At 40.4% G+C, this 16,702-nt stretch overlaps 1 protein-coding gene across 1 annotated transcript in view; it reads right to left on the reverse strand.

Moving 5' to 3' along the window:
• The window catches only part of RASGRP3 (RAS guanyl releasing protein 3), a 116,978-nt gene extending 101,123 nt beyond the window's left edge, over positions 1-15,855 (reverse strand). Inside the window, exon 1 of the mRNA XM_068977086.1 lies at positions 15,653-15,855. The gene's annotated coding sequence lies outside the window, so the exon portion shown is untranslated. The remainder of the gene's footprint in view (positions 1-15,652) is intronic.
• Between the last annotated feature and the right edge of the window lie 847 nt (positions 15,856-16,702).

The raw sequence follows: 16,702 nt of genomic DNA on the forward strand, positions 1-16,702 counted from the left end.
GATCCTAACTGGGCTAGTCATAGTACCTCTCTCACTTTGGCCAAATTGGACTGTTTCAGGGGTAGGCATCTGATTCAGGCAGATTGATTCCCCAACCTAATGGATCCCTTCCCCATATTTTTCAGACATGGAGCCAGAACATTCTTTTTCTTTCTCCAAGTCTTAAGATATAAAACCCAGAACCTATTAGCAATCATATTTTCTGCTTTGCCTACTGTGTTCTGGGAGTCAAGTGGGAGAAGAGGGCTGGGTTTCAACTTTTAAATAATTCTCTGGTTTTACCTAGAATGTGTCTACCTGAGCTGGGCCTCATCCCAAGACCAGGGTCTCGTAATATAAACACCTATGTTTTATCTTCTGGAGAGAGTAAACCTCCAGTATCATGGTACTCTGTAAAGCAGGGGAGAGGACCTGGGAATCTAACTGTTTCCTAGGAAGATTTTCAACCAGTTTCCCTCCCTTTAGTCTCACCTTCACCTACAATGTTAACAGTACTTGGTGCCACTAATTCTCAAGCCTTTTTGAAGAGTTCCCCAGTACAAATTCCTTGGAGAAGGAAATGGCAACCCACCCCAGTATTCTTGCCTGGGAAATCCCATGTACAGAGGAGCCTGGTGGGTTACAGTCCACAGGGTTCCAAGAGTTGGACATAACTTAGCAACTAAAACCACCACCACAACCAGGGCAAATTGGGTTGATTATCTGGTTTCCACTATTGAATTAGTCACCATCTACTTTCCCAGCTTCCAAAATATTGTCATAGTGTATTTGTGACTTTAAGAAACCCAAATCCTTTGATCGTGCCTTAACAGGCTCTCAGAAGGAAGCAGAGGTAAGTAAAAGTGTATGCTAAACCCTCCTTTACCTGAAAGCTCAAGGTCTCTTCAAGGCACTTGTCACTCTTTATAATATTCTTAACCCTCTGTGATGTCTCTCTGGCTCTGGGACCCCAGCACTGCTATGTTTACCCCAGGCTCTCTACTTTGGCCACATCTTCCCAGTCGTGTGCCCTATATTTCAAAACTACTCCTCTTTTGATATAGATTTTCCTTTCCTTAATTACAGGATTATATCAGAGAAAGAAAAGCATAGATAACCCAACTTTATACCAAGGTGTCAGGGATGATCTTGTCTTCACTGGAATAGTTACGGTCTTGAAAAAATAACCTGCGTTGATTGGGATGTGTGTGATTCCAAAACTTGTGTATCTTCACCATAAAATTTTTTTTAAAGTAAAGCTCCCCCCAAAAACAAGATCAGTTCGAACCATTCTTAAAACTTTTATTTCAGTGTGTATTTGCAGTCACCTGCCAATGGTCCCAGTGATCCTCACATGCCCTCTGTAGTCCTTGTTGACGCTGTCTCAGGGCTGGCCCCGCATGACTACTAGAATACAAGGGCCATAGCGGAGTGTTATCCCCAAGGCAAGGTCATAAAAAGCATTTCAGCTTTCATCTTAGTCAAGGATTTCTCACTCAGAAGTCACATGCCAGGTCATGAAGATATTCAAGCAGTCCACAGAGAAATCCCACAGGAGAGGACCTGGGGGTCCCAGCCAACAGTAAATACCAACTTTTCAGCCATGGGCATGACCGGCCTCAAAAGTAGGTCTTCAAGTTCCCATCAAGTCTTTGGATGACTGGAGCCTCACCTGACGCCTGATTGCAACCCACCCTTTAGGCACTTGGTTAGGGAGTGACTTGTTACATAGAGACAGGCAAATAATAAATATCTGTCCTGTGTTTTATATAATTTATAATAGGCAGAGTAATGCTCAAAATTCTTCAAGCCAGGCTTCAACAGTACATGAACCATGAACTTCCAGATGTGCAAGCTGAATTTAGAAAATGTAGAGGAACCAGAGATCAAATTGCCAACATCCGCTGGATCATGGAAAAAGCAAGAGAGTTCCAGAAAAATATCTACTTCTGCTTTATTGACTATGCCAAAGCCTTTGACTGTGTGGATCACAACAAACTGTGGAAAGTTCTTCAAGAGATGGGAATACCAGACCACCTGACCTGCCTCCTGAGAAATCTGTATGCAGGTCAGGAAGCAACAGTTAGAACTGGACATGGAACAACAGACTGGTTCCAAATCAGGAAAGGAGTACATCAAGGCTGTATATTGTCACCCTGCTTATTTAACTTATATGCAGAGTAGTACATCATGAGAAATGGTGGGCTGGATGAAGCACAAGCTGGAATCAAGATTGCCGGGAGAGATATCAATAAACTCAGATATGCAAATGACACAACATTTATGGCAGAAAGTGAAGAGGAACCAAAGAGCCTCTTGATGAAAGTGAAAGAGGAGTGAAAAAGCTGGGTTAAAACTCAACATTCAGAAAACTAAGATCATGGCATCTGATCCCATCACTTCATGGCAAATAGATGAGGAAACAGTGGAAACAGTGAAACTTTATTTGGGGGGGTTTCAAAGTCACTGCAGATGGTGACTACAGCCATGAAATTAAAAGACGCTTACTCCTTGGAAGAAAAGTTATGACCAACCTAGACAGCATATTAAAAAGCAGAGACATTATTTTTCAACAAAAGTCCATCTAGTCAAAGCTATGGTTTTTCCAGTAGTCACGTATGGATGTGAGAGTTGAACCATAAAGAAAGCTGAGCACCGAAGAATTGATGTTTTTGAACTGTGGTGTTGGAGAAGATTCTTGAGAGTCCCTTGGACAGCAAGGAGATCCAACCAGTCCATCCTAAAGGAAATCAGTCCTGGATATTCATTGGAAGGACTGATGCTGAAGCTGAAACTCCAATACTCTGGCCACCTGATGCAAAGAACTGACCCATTTGAAAAGACCCTGAAGATGGAAAAGATTGAAGGTGGGAGGAGAAGGGGACGACAGAGGATGAGATGATTGGATGGCATCACTGACTCAATGGACATGAGTTTGAGTAAGTTCCGGGAGTTGGTGATGGACAGGGAGGCCTGGCGTGCTGCAGTGCCTGGGGTCGTAAAGAGTCAGACACAACTAAGCAATTGAACTGAACTGATAGCTTTTTAGTCTGCCTCTCTAAGTATTATAAATATTTTCAACATCATTCAATATTCTTAAAGATTCCAATGTCATCAAATATTGCTCTAAAACATGACTTTTCCCATGGCTGCACAATGTTCCACTTACCAACAATATGTCTTTTTTTCCTTTTTGAGACTGAAACCACACAAGCTTTATTAAATGACCAGAGAGTGGAGAAGCAGGAACCTAGTTCAAAAATCAACTTCTTCTATAATATATTATGTCATAAAAGCAGATATTTGGAAAACAATGTCTCAGCCCTAAAGAATGAATCCCTAGAGATGGTAAAATATATATATTTGGTTGGTGGCAGAAAAATATATATGTATGAGTGGAAATTCTATTACTTTATACTTTGTTAATATTTTTATTCTTTCACCAAACATAAAATTCATATATTGGTGTGTAATCCCTTATAGCAGGTACTCCACAAAAGGTAAAAATGACTGAAAGAATTTAGGATCTCAAATCATACCTGGACAGCACTTGACATGTGTCTCAACACCTACCTTAGCACCAGGTGCAGAGCAATCGTGTTATATCTGGTGTATATATAACTGAGGAAATACACCTGCTCGCCATCACATGTAAATTTGTGTCTTAATGAATCTAACATTGCAAATAATAATGTTATGTTAACTCACAACAAATGATACAAGTATTACTTAAGCACTCACTTATTATACATAGTATCTGGTTCCCAGAAGTTATTATTAAAAATAGCTTTATTGAGACATAATTTACATACCGTACAACTCATTGACTTCAGTATATTGCATTGTTATTTTTTAAAAATAGTGGTAAGATATATGGAACAAAAAATGGCTACTCTGACCCTAACCATTTTTAAGTTTACAGTTCAGTAGGATTTGTCACACTCACAATGTTGTGCAACCACCATCATTATTTCCACAAACATTTTACCACCCGTATTAGAAACTCTACAACCATTAAGGAATAATTCTCCACTCATTCCTGTTCCCAGCCTCCAACAACTTCTTTCTGTCTCTATGATTTGCCTATTCAAGATATTTAACCTAGGTGAAATTATATGATATTTCTCCTTTTGTGTCTGGATTATTTCACTTAGCATATTTTTTTCAACATACACCCATGTTGTAGTATATACCAGAACTTGATTCCTTCCTATGGCTGAAGAATATTCCATCAAACATTTATACCATTATCTGTTTATCCATTCATCTATTGGTGGACTCTTGAGTTGTTTCCACTCTTTGGCTATTGTGAATTATGCTTCTCTGAACACTGATCTACTCCAGAGGGAGTTTTAGAAAAGCAAAAACAAAACATGGCTCATACCTAAAGGAATTCATAATTAGGTTGAAGAGAGAAGAAATTCCTGGAAAGTTAACTATAAAGTCAAATAATAGCTGAATAAGTGAAAGAAATACCAGTAAACATCATGTGATTAAATATATTAGACAATAGACCATGTATTACAGTATTTTGAAAGTGGGCGAGGTCACAGAAGATTGGTAATAGTTTTATCAAACAGAGCGATTCTGTGCAGCGTCTGGAAACAGACAGAGGCTTTGGATTGAGAGAAAGGACAGGGGTGGCATAACCCTAACTGGCCAGGTCAGCACAGGAAGAGTCTACAGAGAGGGAAAATACATGGCAATTTCATGGAAAATTAGGAGACACATTGGTTAGGGCCTGAGAGAAAGAGAGGTCAGAAAAAATCAAGAGCCCTGTTACACCTCAGTGCCAGGTGTGTAACAGCTTTGGGGCATCCCAGCTCAAGCCCCTTTTTGCTGAAAACTGCCCCCATCCGCAGGATTAGTCTCGCGACCTCCACTCCCAAAGCCATAAATGACTAGACAAGATATTGAAACCTGAGGCAAGTATAGGCCAGTTGGATAATCAGATTTTTTTTTTTTACAAGCGAGTCTGGAATTTAGAACGACCAGTGCTTGAACATTCAGAGGACATTCACACAGATGGACATCCTCTTCCTCCCTGTGCTTGGTGAGACAGGGAAAGCTGGAAAGAGAGAGAGGGAGTCAGAGAGAGAGAGAGACAGAGGGAGAGAGAAGCAGAACCTCCCAGGAGGACTGGAGGTTCGGAACCATCAGGCTCTCCTGTCAGGTCCCAGGCCCCTGGTCAGCTGGTTTCTGGGTGGAGGCCCCGGCAGCCTCAGCTTCATTTCCTGTGCTTCTGTGAGGTACACTTTTTTCTTATAACCAATATAGCTTATTTTGAATGTATTTCTATTCATCGTAACCTGGCTAAGACCCCAGGCAGTGTGTTGTCCTCTGGCAAGCGTTCACCTAAGCTACTCCATGGTATTGCTGCCTTCCATCCATTTTGCTTGGCTAAAGAGGCCTGCAGTGTGCCTTAAATTCACACTAGCCCCCCACGCAAGGGTGTGCCCTAGAAAACAGCCAAAAGAGCTACAGGCAAATGTAACTTCCTGGTAAGTGTGAAAGTCGCTCAGTCGTGTCCGACTCTTTTTGACCCCGTGGGGTATACAGTCCATGGAATTCTCCAAGCCAGAGTACTGGAGTGGGTAGCCTTTCCCTTCTCCAGGGGATCTTCCCAACCCAAGGATCGAACCCAGGTCTCCCGCATTGCGGGTGGATTCTTTACCAGCTGAGCCACAAGGGAAGCCCATGAATACTGGAGTGGATTGCCTATCCCCTCTCCAGCAGATTTCCCAACCCAGGAATTGAACCAGGGTCTCCTGCACTGCAGGCAGATTCTTTACCGACTGAGCTTGTCAAGGGAGCCCATATGACTTCCCCAGTTACCCCTGGGATCAGCAGTCTCCCCAGCCTCCAAGAGCCCTCCCCCGTGTCACTGAGTTAAGACACCCCGTGGAACTTACCAAAATCCTGCCTTTGGGGTTTGGGTTGAGCTTAGCTCAGGAACCTCAAAGCAGTCTACCCACAGACTCCACCCTAATAAAAGCTTGTGCCCCAGGTCGTGAGCCTGCCCCCTTCCTTGACCTCTCCCTTCAGGCCTGCCACGTACATCTTCACGATAAACCTATTTCAGTTTCTCTTATGGTCTTGTGTTTTGCTTACCATCCTACACCTGGGATTCTACTTAACAAATGTTAATTCGATCAAGTCACAACAACCCCCAAGACAGATTACAGTCGGTCAGTTATGCTGTATCTGTGGGTTCAAAAAAAATTTTTTCAGAAGGTTCCAAAACGCAAAACTTGAATTTGCCACAAACCAACAACTACTTCCACAGCGCTTCCACTGTATTAGGTATTACAGGATCTAGAGGTGTTGATTTAAAGTAGAGGATGTTTACATTAAATGCAAACTCTATGTCATTTTACATAAAGGACTTGAGGTACCTCAGAGGGGTCTTGCAACCAATCCCCTGTGGATAGAAGACTCTGAGGAAAGGAAATCAGCTCAAGTGAGTCCCCCCACCTTTTTTTAAAGACTTTTTCTCTTAATGTGGACCATTTTTTAAGTCTTTATTGAATTATAATATTGCTCTGTTGCTTATGTTTCGGTTTCTTGGCCCCTAGGCATATGAGATCTTAGCTCCCCGACTAGGGATCAAGCCTGCACCCCGCATTGGAAGGCGAAGTCTTAACCGCTGGACTGCCAGGGAAGTCCCCTGGAGTGAGTCCTTGTGAAAAGGAGCAAACACAGAAGCAGTGCTGACGGGAAGCGAGGAACGGGGTAATCTCAACTCACCTGTACTTCCCTGAATTCTCTTGCTGGTTTGTGGGCACAATCAGTGGCCCCACTCGTCCCAGACTCCCTGACTTCACCTAAAGGCCAGTTAATCCCTGACCTTGCACCTGCTTCTCATTTGCTAGTGATGACCAAAAGCAACGGCAGTACTCAGAATCCAGCAGTTTATGGCGCTCACCAAGATACAAAACCCTGACTTGGAAAGCACGCTCTACACGCAAAGGTCAGTTGCACAGGCCTCCACCCCTGCTTTTCCCCTTCTGGAAGCTGCAGAGGAAAATTCACAGAATGATCCAAATCCTGGTTCCCCTCTGCCTTCCCCCCGCCCCCACCCCGCAAGGAGAACCGAGCCAGTTTGGCGAACGCTGTTCCTCATGTGGCCCCATGCTCTCTTTCACCACAACCTTCCTCTCACCTTCGTCTCTTCTACCTCTCTGCCAAATGTGACTTAGGAAAATCACGCCCTATATGGGAACCAAAAAAGCTCCTAATTGTGGCTACACCCTGAAGAGAGGTACTTGGTCCTAAGGACGGAAAAAAAAAAAAAAAAAAGGCAAATCCAAAGTTAAGAAGTTAAAATTAGACACAGAAATGAAATGGTCTTCTCCACCTAGGACTAACGCAGATAACAAGGCTGTCTCCGTAGGAAAGAATTCCATCTATTTCCTCATTCTTCTCTAGTGAAGCTGCTGTCCTACTGACAATGACAAACAAAATAAATACAATTTATCTCTTATGCTTGTCCTGGTACCTGATAGAGCACCCGACACTTCCTAGATTCTCCATCAGTGCTTTTGCTTTGGGTAGATGGAGACTGTAAATTGATTCGATATACTATTTTGCCGTTTGCATGCTAAGCTGCTTTAGTCATGCCCGACTGTTTGCAGCCCTACTGACCGTAGCTCACCAGGCTCCTCTGTCCATGGGATTTTCCAGGCAAGAACACTGGAGTGGGCTGCCATGTCCTTCTCCAGGGGTCTTCCTGACCCAGGGATCAAACCTACGTCTCTTATGTCTCCTGCATTGACAGGCGGGATCTTTACCACTAGTGCCACCTGGAAAGCCCTGTTTGGGTTAATTATTAATATATTATGACTGTATTAAGATAATTATCAACATAGTGTTGTATGGTATAATGTATTAATGTAGAAACAAAATGTTAATAATTATATTTCATTGTAAATGCATTGGAGTAATAAAGCATAATAATTTAATGTAGTACATCCTAAATACACTGTAATGATTTCACGGTAACCATACGATATTTTAGGTGCACATACCAGTCACCCTTTATAACTTTGTTTCTTTGGGAAAAATGGAAAGTCAATTCAGGGAACCGAGAACATTCTTTAAAAATACGCTTTTGAAACACTTCTGATTTATATATCATGCAATGGATGGTTACTATTTATATTTTAAATGTCTTTAACTTTTATCGTGATTTTAGAATTTTCTGATTGTTTTAAGTCTAGCTCCATAACCAAACCTTCATGGGATAAGCAATGAACCTAAAATATGATGGTTTCAGTTGACTGTGACTCCTTGCCAGGACTTAAGAAGCCCTTGTTTCCAGGTCTCTGCCATTGGCGGGGCCTTAAGAAACTACAGTGTCTTTTAGTTTTATCCACTTCCATCAGTTCTATTTTTGCATCTCCATACTTAGCACACAGGGCTATCTTTATCACTCCAGCTGACTGGCATGAGAGTCCCCAGGGCATAGCAGCTATACAAGATTATTTAAGCACACTTCCTCCCCTTCAAATAAGACAATGCAGAATGCAGAGAAGACATCAGAAATGGTCACAATGGTAGAAGTCTGTGTATGTGTGCGTATGAGAACTGCTAAAGATTTCTTTCTTTGTCCTGCTGTACACATTATTAAGAGAGTATCTATAATGCTTTCTAGAAGTTTATTTTAAGCTGTGTGATGTCATCTGTTCACATGCCTAAATTCACTTGGAAACATCATGATAAAATAAAGTTTCTTATAATCACATAATCCAGATTTCAAAGTCTGAGAGTTTTTAAAACCTCTCACCCTTATTCTCAATTGAGGGATCTATAGTTAGGCACCATTCCAGCTGATGCAACAAACAGCTGGATTGTTTTAAGAGGACAAAAGTCAGCAAGTGTCAATCCTTTGCTTGCTTTTCAGTTATTCAGTTTCAGCTGATCCATGTAAGATTGGCCTAATGAGTGCATCAGAACGGAGAAGACTATGAGTCCTGAACAGATAGCGGAATCTCACAGTCCAAAATTCACATGCCATTTATGAAGCCGTGGAAGCTCTGCTGTTGAGATCCGCACTGCCCACTACATACAGTAGCCACAAGGGCACCTGAAGCCCCTGAGCACATGAAATAGGCCCATCTGAATTGAGAGTTGTAGCAAGCATAAAATACACCCTGGATTCCAAAGACTTGGTACCAAAGAAGAAGGTAAGATGTCTCATTGCTAATCTTTTATATTGATTGCAAGTCAAAATGATAATGTTTTGGATATAATGGGTTCAACAAACGAGATTCTTAAAATTAATTTTTACCTGACTCTATTTAAATTCCTAACGTGGCCACCAGAAAACATAAACCGGCACATGCGGCCCACATTGTGGCTCACTTTACATTTCTAGTGGACACTGTCGGGTCTAGAGGCGTCCTCATTAAGTCACGTGACCAATAATTGGTCTTTCAGACTAGAAGTCAGAGCTGCTGCAGAATTTTATTCCAAATCAGACGACTCAGAGGAGAATAGTAAAGGAGCAAAGGTTAAAGCAGCTCCTTCATGTTTAGTTTTTTCATCCGAACATTTAATAATACCCAACAGGACAGTTAAGTCATGTCTAGCTACACAAGCCACTGGTTGAGATAAACGTCACTGCAGTGTATGTAATACCTGCCTTACTGAAGCCCCTTCCCAGATGATAACACATCCATTTTCATCTCAGTCTCTGTTAATCGTACTCATTTCACAGCACGGAAACAAGACAGTGAATCAAGAATTCATTTGTTTTGACTTTTTGTTGTTTCCCTCACCGTTGCTGCTAAAACAAAGACAGGCGATCTTTTCACAGAAAATAGAAACACGAATTTGATTTTTTAAAATTTACTGGAAAATAAAGCTTTTCAGAGCCTGTGTATGGGCAACAGGGGGCTAGTTATTATTATAGGAGTACTGACACATGGTGCACATTTAAGAAGTTCACACTGATCCTGAATATTAACATAGATAAAAAATTCAGTCCCAAATCCCTGACGTGCGATTACCAGTTTGCTGAATTTAAAACACATTGGGGGTCATTGCTGCCAGCAAAGAGTTGTGTAACTGCTACTAAAAACAATAGTGATTTCAGAAGTAGGCTGAAAACAAAACAATAATATCTTTGTAATGTTCTGAAATTGTTGCACAAATAGAACTAAGACGGGCCCCGTTGCATTTCCCAGTCTGATTTGCTGACCGTCTTGTCTGCCCATAATTGTTTTCTGCCATTCATTTCCTCCAATTGTCAATTATTGCTAAAACAATTATGAAAAAAAACAAGTGTCTGTCTTTGTTTCCGTTGCCAGTGAATACAGTGAAGTCATAGACCAGACTAGTGCATCATAATCTTTTCCATTACAATGAATTATGCTGTCACAAACAGGATACAGCTCCTTGCTGGGCAGAGAAGCCTAAATGGGACTGAATTAGCACAAACCTGGTTGTCAGTCATGAAAGCAAGAAATCAGAGCATCGGGACTTAGTTCTCCACTGTTTCAAAACATATTGGCTTTCATACCTGATTATAAAAGTAGTACATGCTTATTCCAGAGAGAAAGCAGAAAATAAAAATCACCATTACCCCCATTGACCAGAGATTCTTACTGCTAACATTTTAGTATATAGATTTTTAGTTCTTAATTCTTTGTCATATATACATTTATAATTTGTAAGAAAATGGGATCATGCCACGAATATAACATTTTTGTCTTTTCTTTTTCATATATACATTTACTACAAACAGTTACAGTTGCCATTAAATATTTTAATGTAATTTAATGGCTATTTGTAATTCCATATTATGGACTATTATTTGTCAATTCCCCAACTTTGTATATTTTCCAAAACTTTTCTGTTTCAAGTAGACAAACTTTCTTTTACATACATTTTTGTCTCGATATATGAATATTTCCTTAGGATACATTCCTAAAAGATATTTTAATAGAAAACATATGATGTATTTTTAAATAAACATTTAGAATAAAAGGTCTAGGAAATTTTCTTAACAATCAAGGCACAATTGTGTATTAAAAATTTCATAACCAAACTTGATGGTGGCTCAGATGGTAAAGAATCTGCCTGCAGTGCAGGAGACCCTGGTTGGATCCCTGGGTTGGGAAGATCCTCTGGAAAAGGGGATGGCAACCCACTCCAGTATCCTGGCCTGGAGAATGCCATGGACAGAGGAGCCTCGCAGGCTACGGTCAATGGAGTCTCAAAGAGTCAGTCACGGCTGAGAGACTTTCAGCTTTTTCTTTCCTAACAGGATAAACAAGTGAAATACCTTTAATGATTACCAAGTTTAATAAATCCAGAACGGGATACCCTTCAAGCCAGCCATCTGGAAGGGTGTAAGTAACTCTATGAAGCCCATTTCCAGAATCTCTTAGCACAACTAGCCTCCAAACCTTTCAGGAGCCCACAGATGTTTCTGTTAACTCTGACTTGGTTTCCTAAGGAGCTAAGGTTCCCGGACCTGAGCTAAGCGTTGTTACCTGATTCTGCCACTAGAGGGCAGCCAGAGACAGGGAGAGGAGTTTAACACCCTTCGTCCTGTTTTCTCTTCAGGGTAATTTTTATTTCACCAAATAACCGAGGAAACATCTAAAAACAAGGCACTGAAGGGAAAAACAATTTGGGTAATAAAGATACAAATAAATAAATGAGAAATTTTCTGTGTATCAGCTATTCCCTTTTCCTCAGAGAGATTAACCAAAAGGTGCAGAATTCTGAGGGCTACCGCAGTGAGCCACAAAGACCAGGCATCTGGTTGATCCGTGTTGATGTGCAGCAGGGGCCACCACAGTGTTGTGAAGTGACTGTCCTCCAATTAAATAAATAAATTTTTTAAAAAGAGGAAGATTTGCGTTACAGCATGAACAATTGTGCCTTTAGATCTTTGTAGAAGGAGGAAGTGAATCCACAGAAGATACTCAACATTCTCCATGAGAATGAGCAGGAACATGGCTTTGAGCACATGGACACCTGGGTTCTATTGTCTGTCTCTAACCAGGCAATTGTGGACAAGTCACTTAACCTCTCTGAGCCTCAGTGTTCTCATCTGCACAATGTGGCTGGCAATGGAGTCTGCTCATAGGTAGTTGTGAGCATTAAATAGAGAATGGATATTAAAAAAAAAAAGGCTTGTCATAAAGAAAATCTCCATCAGTGTTGGCATTGCCATTCTTTCCAGCCTTTACCTTTCTCCTAAGCTACTTCCCATTTCCAGAGTTCACTTACTGATTATCCCACCATTGCTTCAAATTTAATGTCTGAGACCAAAATCCTTGCCTCCCTCACCAATTCCCTGACCTGCTGCTATCTCTGACTGTCTCTCTGAATGGACTCTAAATTAAACATAATATCCTTTCTAACACTTCCTCTCCTCCCAGATCCACGCCCAATTAGTTTACAAGACACATGGATTTGTTCTCTAACGTGTCTTCATGTGACTGGTTTCTTCCTCTCTCTCGTCACCAGCACCCGGACCTCGGTGAGCTGCTCTCTTTGCCCCAGCAGGTCCTGCCTTGAATGACCAGATCTTATTGATGTCATTTCCCATTTCAAAACCCTCAGTGTCTCCTCAGTGTCCTCAAATTAGATTCTAAATTCCTTAGTCTAGCGTTATTGTCCCACCACAGTCTGACCTCAGTCTCCTCCAGACACTTTTCACTTTTTCCATCTGTGCATTGCTTCTGCTCCTATCAAGCTGGTTGACACAGAGTTCCCTGGTAGGGTGACCAGATTTAGGAAATAAAACACACAGGACTCCCAGTTAAATGTGAACCAGACCTACAACAAATATACTTTGTATATATCATGCAACAGACCTCATGTACATATTCTTACTAGGAAAAGTATATGTTGTTTATCTGAAATTCACATTTCAGTGGGAATCCTATATTTCATTTGGCAACCCAAGTACTCTATCTCTTCCCATGCACAAGGTTCCATTCTTATCTTGGAGGCTTTCATCTCTAGCCATACCCATCAGATCTGCCCTTCAAGTCTCAGCTCAACCTCTTCCCTCCAAGAAGCCTGCCAGGATCAGAACTTCCTTACCTGTAATCATTATCCACATCATTCATTTGATTCCATATATAGGATGTCTTGTGTTCTGTATAATTCCAACTCTCCAAGTTAATGTTGAGTTTATCAAAGGTAGAGATTATAAGTAGAAAAACTTAATAAATATGCTTTGGTGGTGCTACTGCTGATCTGTAATATAGGATGTGAAGGGATAAGAGTATAGGAGAAAAAGAACCTCCAGAGGTCACTCATCTGGATTTAAGGTGCTCACAGACCCATGACGCTCCCATAGCATCAGGCCAGGTGGGTATGGCTGCCTGGCCGTGGGACGCTTCTCCCCACGTCCTCCTTCAATACGTCCTACAAATTGTGGATTACAAGTGGTGGATTTTGCGAAATCTACCTTTCTTAAAACTCCACTCTATCTCTTCAGCAATCTGATCTCATTTACATTTCAATGAGTGTCAAGTGGTGGCTATACTATGTAACCTGTAAACACAGAGTGGTTGTAGGAGTTATGCTGGAAGCCAAGAAATAAATGGCTGTTTAATTAATAGAGAAGTTAAAAGAGTTGGCTTTTTTTTTGTTTGTTTGTTTTCAAAATTAGCTAACTCTAGTAATGTACTATAGGCTTCCCTGGTGGCTCAGTAGTAAAGAATCTGCCTGCAGTGCCGGAAATGAGAGTTCAATCCCTGGGTAGGGAAGATCCCCTGGAGAAGGAAATGGCAACCCACTCCAGTATTCTTGTCTGGGAAATCCCAGGAATAGAGTTTTGTAGGCTACAGTCCATGTGGTCCCAGTGGGACATGACTTAGTGAGTAAACAACAATAATATACTATAGTCTCAGGAACTTGAGAATACATCAAGAAAACTGTGAAACTATTAAGCAGTTCTCAAGATAACTATTTTAAATAGCTGGCACTTCATGGATACATTTATAAGCATCTATGGGCATCCAGAAACTAATGACTAAAAACAGAACTTTTAAAATTGGAAAAGATACGTATTCTTAGAATAAAATACATAGCTCATAGTTTTATTATTTAAGCCTTCGACAGTGTTTATAACAATTTTATTCTCATAATGTAAGCATACGAATATGTCAAATGAGAATGTTGTTTTGAAATTGCAAGAAGAAAAAGTTCAACATACACAGAGAAATCAGAATCACTGTAAGCAGTGTTTCTATCACTAGACCCGCATGGAATGGCAATTAATTAGGTTACCTTAGACTTTATGTTGCGGAAATAATAAAATGGATTCAGCACTGAATTCAGGACTTTGCAGAATTAGAGTGTCCCGGAAACAAGGGCTAAGAGTTTGTTCTGTTTCTTCAGACTCATCATATTTGTCCAGATTAATTTTATTTCCCTATTTTTTACTACCTAGCTTTAACTAAGAAATATTGCTCTTTCTACTCAAGGATATTATACTTTGCTGTTTCCATGGAATGAATTATAATTTTCTAATCAGAAGAAAATAACCCTTAAATTCTTCCAGGAAGGAGAACAGGCAATAAAATCCACATCGAGACAGAACTCAGCCTTGGCCTCCTGCGTTAGTCTCAATCTGGCTGGCTCAGCTTTTCTGGCTTCCAGTTTTGCTATCTTCTTAGGACAGATTCTAAACATACCAATCTCAAACGGGGATAAACCAAAATAACAGCAACACATTTCCTTCTGCTTTTTCTTTTCAATAAACCACCAGAACCTTATTCCTTTGTTTGACATCATAGAAACATTAATCAAGTTTTTCCAGGACATTTGTGAATATAATCAGTGGGGGATGCAAATACGGTGGATCATCTAAATAAACGTACTTGTGTGATGGCAAAAAAATGTTAAAAGAGTTGGAATGTCCCTAGGAGCTTTCCAAGTTTTTGTGGGCGGCATCAGCTGCTCTTGGATATAATCCATTCCCTTTTGACCTTTCCACTTCCAAACCCAGGAACAATTTTTCAGGTCACTAAGAAAATATATGTTGAATGAATATTTTGAAATAATAATTTAAATGTAAGTAATTATTGTGAACACTTTCTATCACTGGAGCTATTAAGTGCTGGGTTTTTTATTTTAATGCTTCTAGAGGGTTTTCCTTAGTCTGAAAATGCATGCTTAGGAAAAGCTTTGCATTAAAAAATTCAATCTTCACTGAATGTTATACAAAATTTAAATTTTAGTTAAAATAACTTTTCTAAAATAGACCACTTTTGATTGAGGGCTTCTCTGTTCAATGTATTCTAAAACCAGTATTGATTAAAAAATTGGTATGTGGAATATTAATTGGTACTTTGAAAAGGATAGAAAAACAGACAAATAGCAAGAAATGATTTTTCAAAAATGACCTTCAATGAAATTATTTATCCTATTTAATCCTCTGGTGACAAAGAAACCAAAGAAAACTTAGTGGAGACAAAACTATTTTAAAGAAACAACTACTTAAAAACATTATTGTTAAAAACCGAAGATGTCACAACTAAGGCTGAAAGAAATTTCCCCATTTCTTCAGCGATAAAAGCAAAGCTCATGAGCTCTTCAAGAGACTCTGCCCTCAAATTATACACACCATCCGCGGCTAATCTCCACAGCACCTGATATGTGCGTAGACGCAACAGCAGACTGCCTTGAAAAGAACACTTACCTTAACTCGCAGGCATGGAATCATTTCCAGCTCATCCTCTGCTGTCTGCTTCACCAACCCCTCACCAGTTCCTCTTTCACGTGTCTAAACACCTAGAGATTTCTGTTCTCTCTTCTAAAATGCTGCCTTCATCTCCATTGCCCAAATCCAATTCAAACGTGGGGAGAGAAAAAAAATTCTAATTTGCGAGCTGTTTACGCCTCACGACAACAGCCAAGCCGCTAAGCTTTGAGCTCAATGAATTAAAGGTTGTTTGGCTAAATGGCAGGCACACTTCCTCCTATTCTTTCTGGACTTAGTTTTCCTGCCTCCAGCGGTGCTTTTTCCTTTCCTGGGCTATAAATAGGCTGGTGGTAAGAGTCCAGAGGAAAGAAGAAGGCAGGAAATACATTTGATTTCAAAAAGCAGTCTTAGGGGTGTGTGTGCGTGTGTTTCTTTCAAGTGAGCACCAATAAACAATTTAAGGAAAATTCAGCTTTGGTACATTGCACCATAGTGAACATTTTCTTTGATTTCCTATAACCTCGTTTAGCTGTCAGCTGTCATTTTCCATAAGCAGGGCTTGGGTTTGGAGATGTATTATTTTCTATACAGACCATAAAAAAATTACATCTAAGCCTTCATTTTTCAAAAGATTGTCCAGAAAAAAAAAAATCACATTTCCTGGGGGAAAGGAGGCAAAGGGCAGACAAGGAGGGTTACCATAGTTGTTCTTTATGTTCAAAAGGAGGGGAAGCAGCACTTTTTGAAGCAAGATTCAACCGGAGGTGAACAAGAAAAGCAGATACTTTTGCTTGGATGAAAGCATGAAGTTGAATTTAAAAACCAGTCAGCTTTTGCACAAAATTAATAGATTGCCCACCGTCTTGCTACTCAAAGTTGTTTAACTTCTGCCATAATTTAATGCAACACAAAGTGAAATAAAGATTAGATGCCATTTTTTACATGCCACATTGGCAGATCAAAATTTTGGATATTGTTCGATACTATCGAAGTGTGTAGAAATAAGCATCCATACAATAGTAGATGGAAGTATAAACTGGCATAAAC

The sequence above is a fragment of the Capricornis sumatraensis genome, chromosome 1 (assembly GCF_032405125.1).
Source record: "Capricornis sumatraensis isolate serow.1 chromosome 1, serow.2, whole genome shotgun sequence".
Lineage (NCBI taxonomy): Eukaryota > Metazoa > Chordata > Mammalia > Artiodactyla > Bovidae > Capricornis > Capricornis sumatraensis.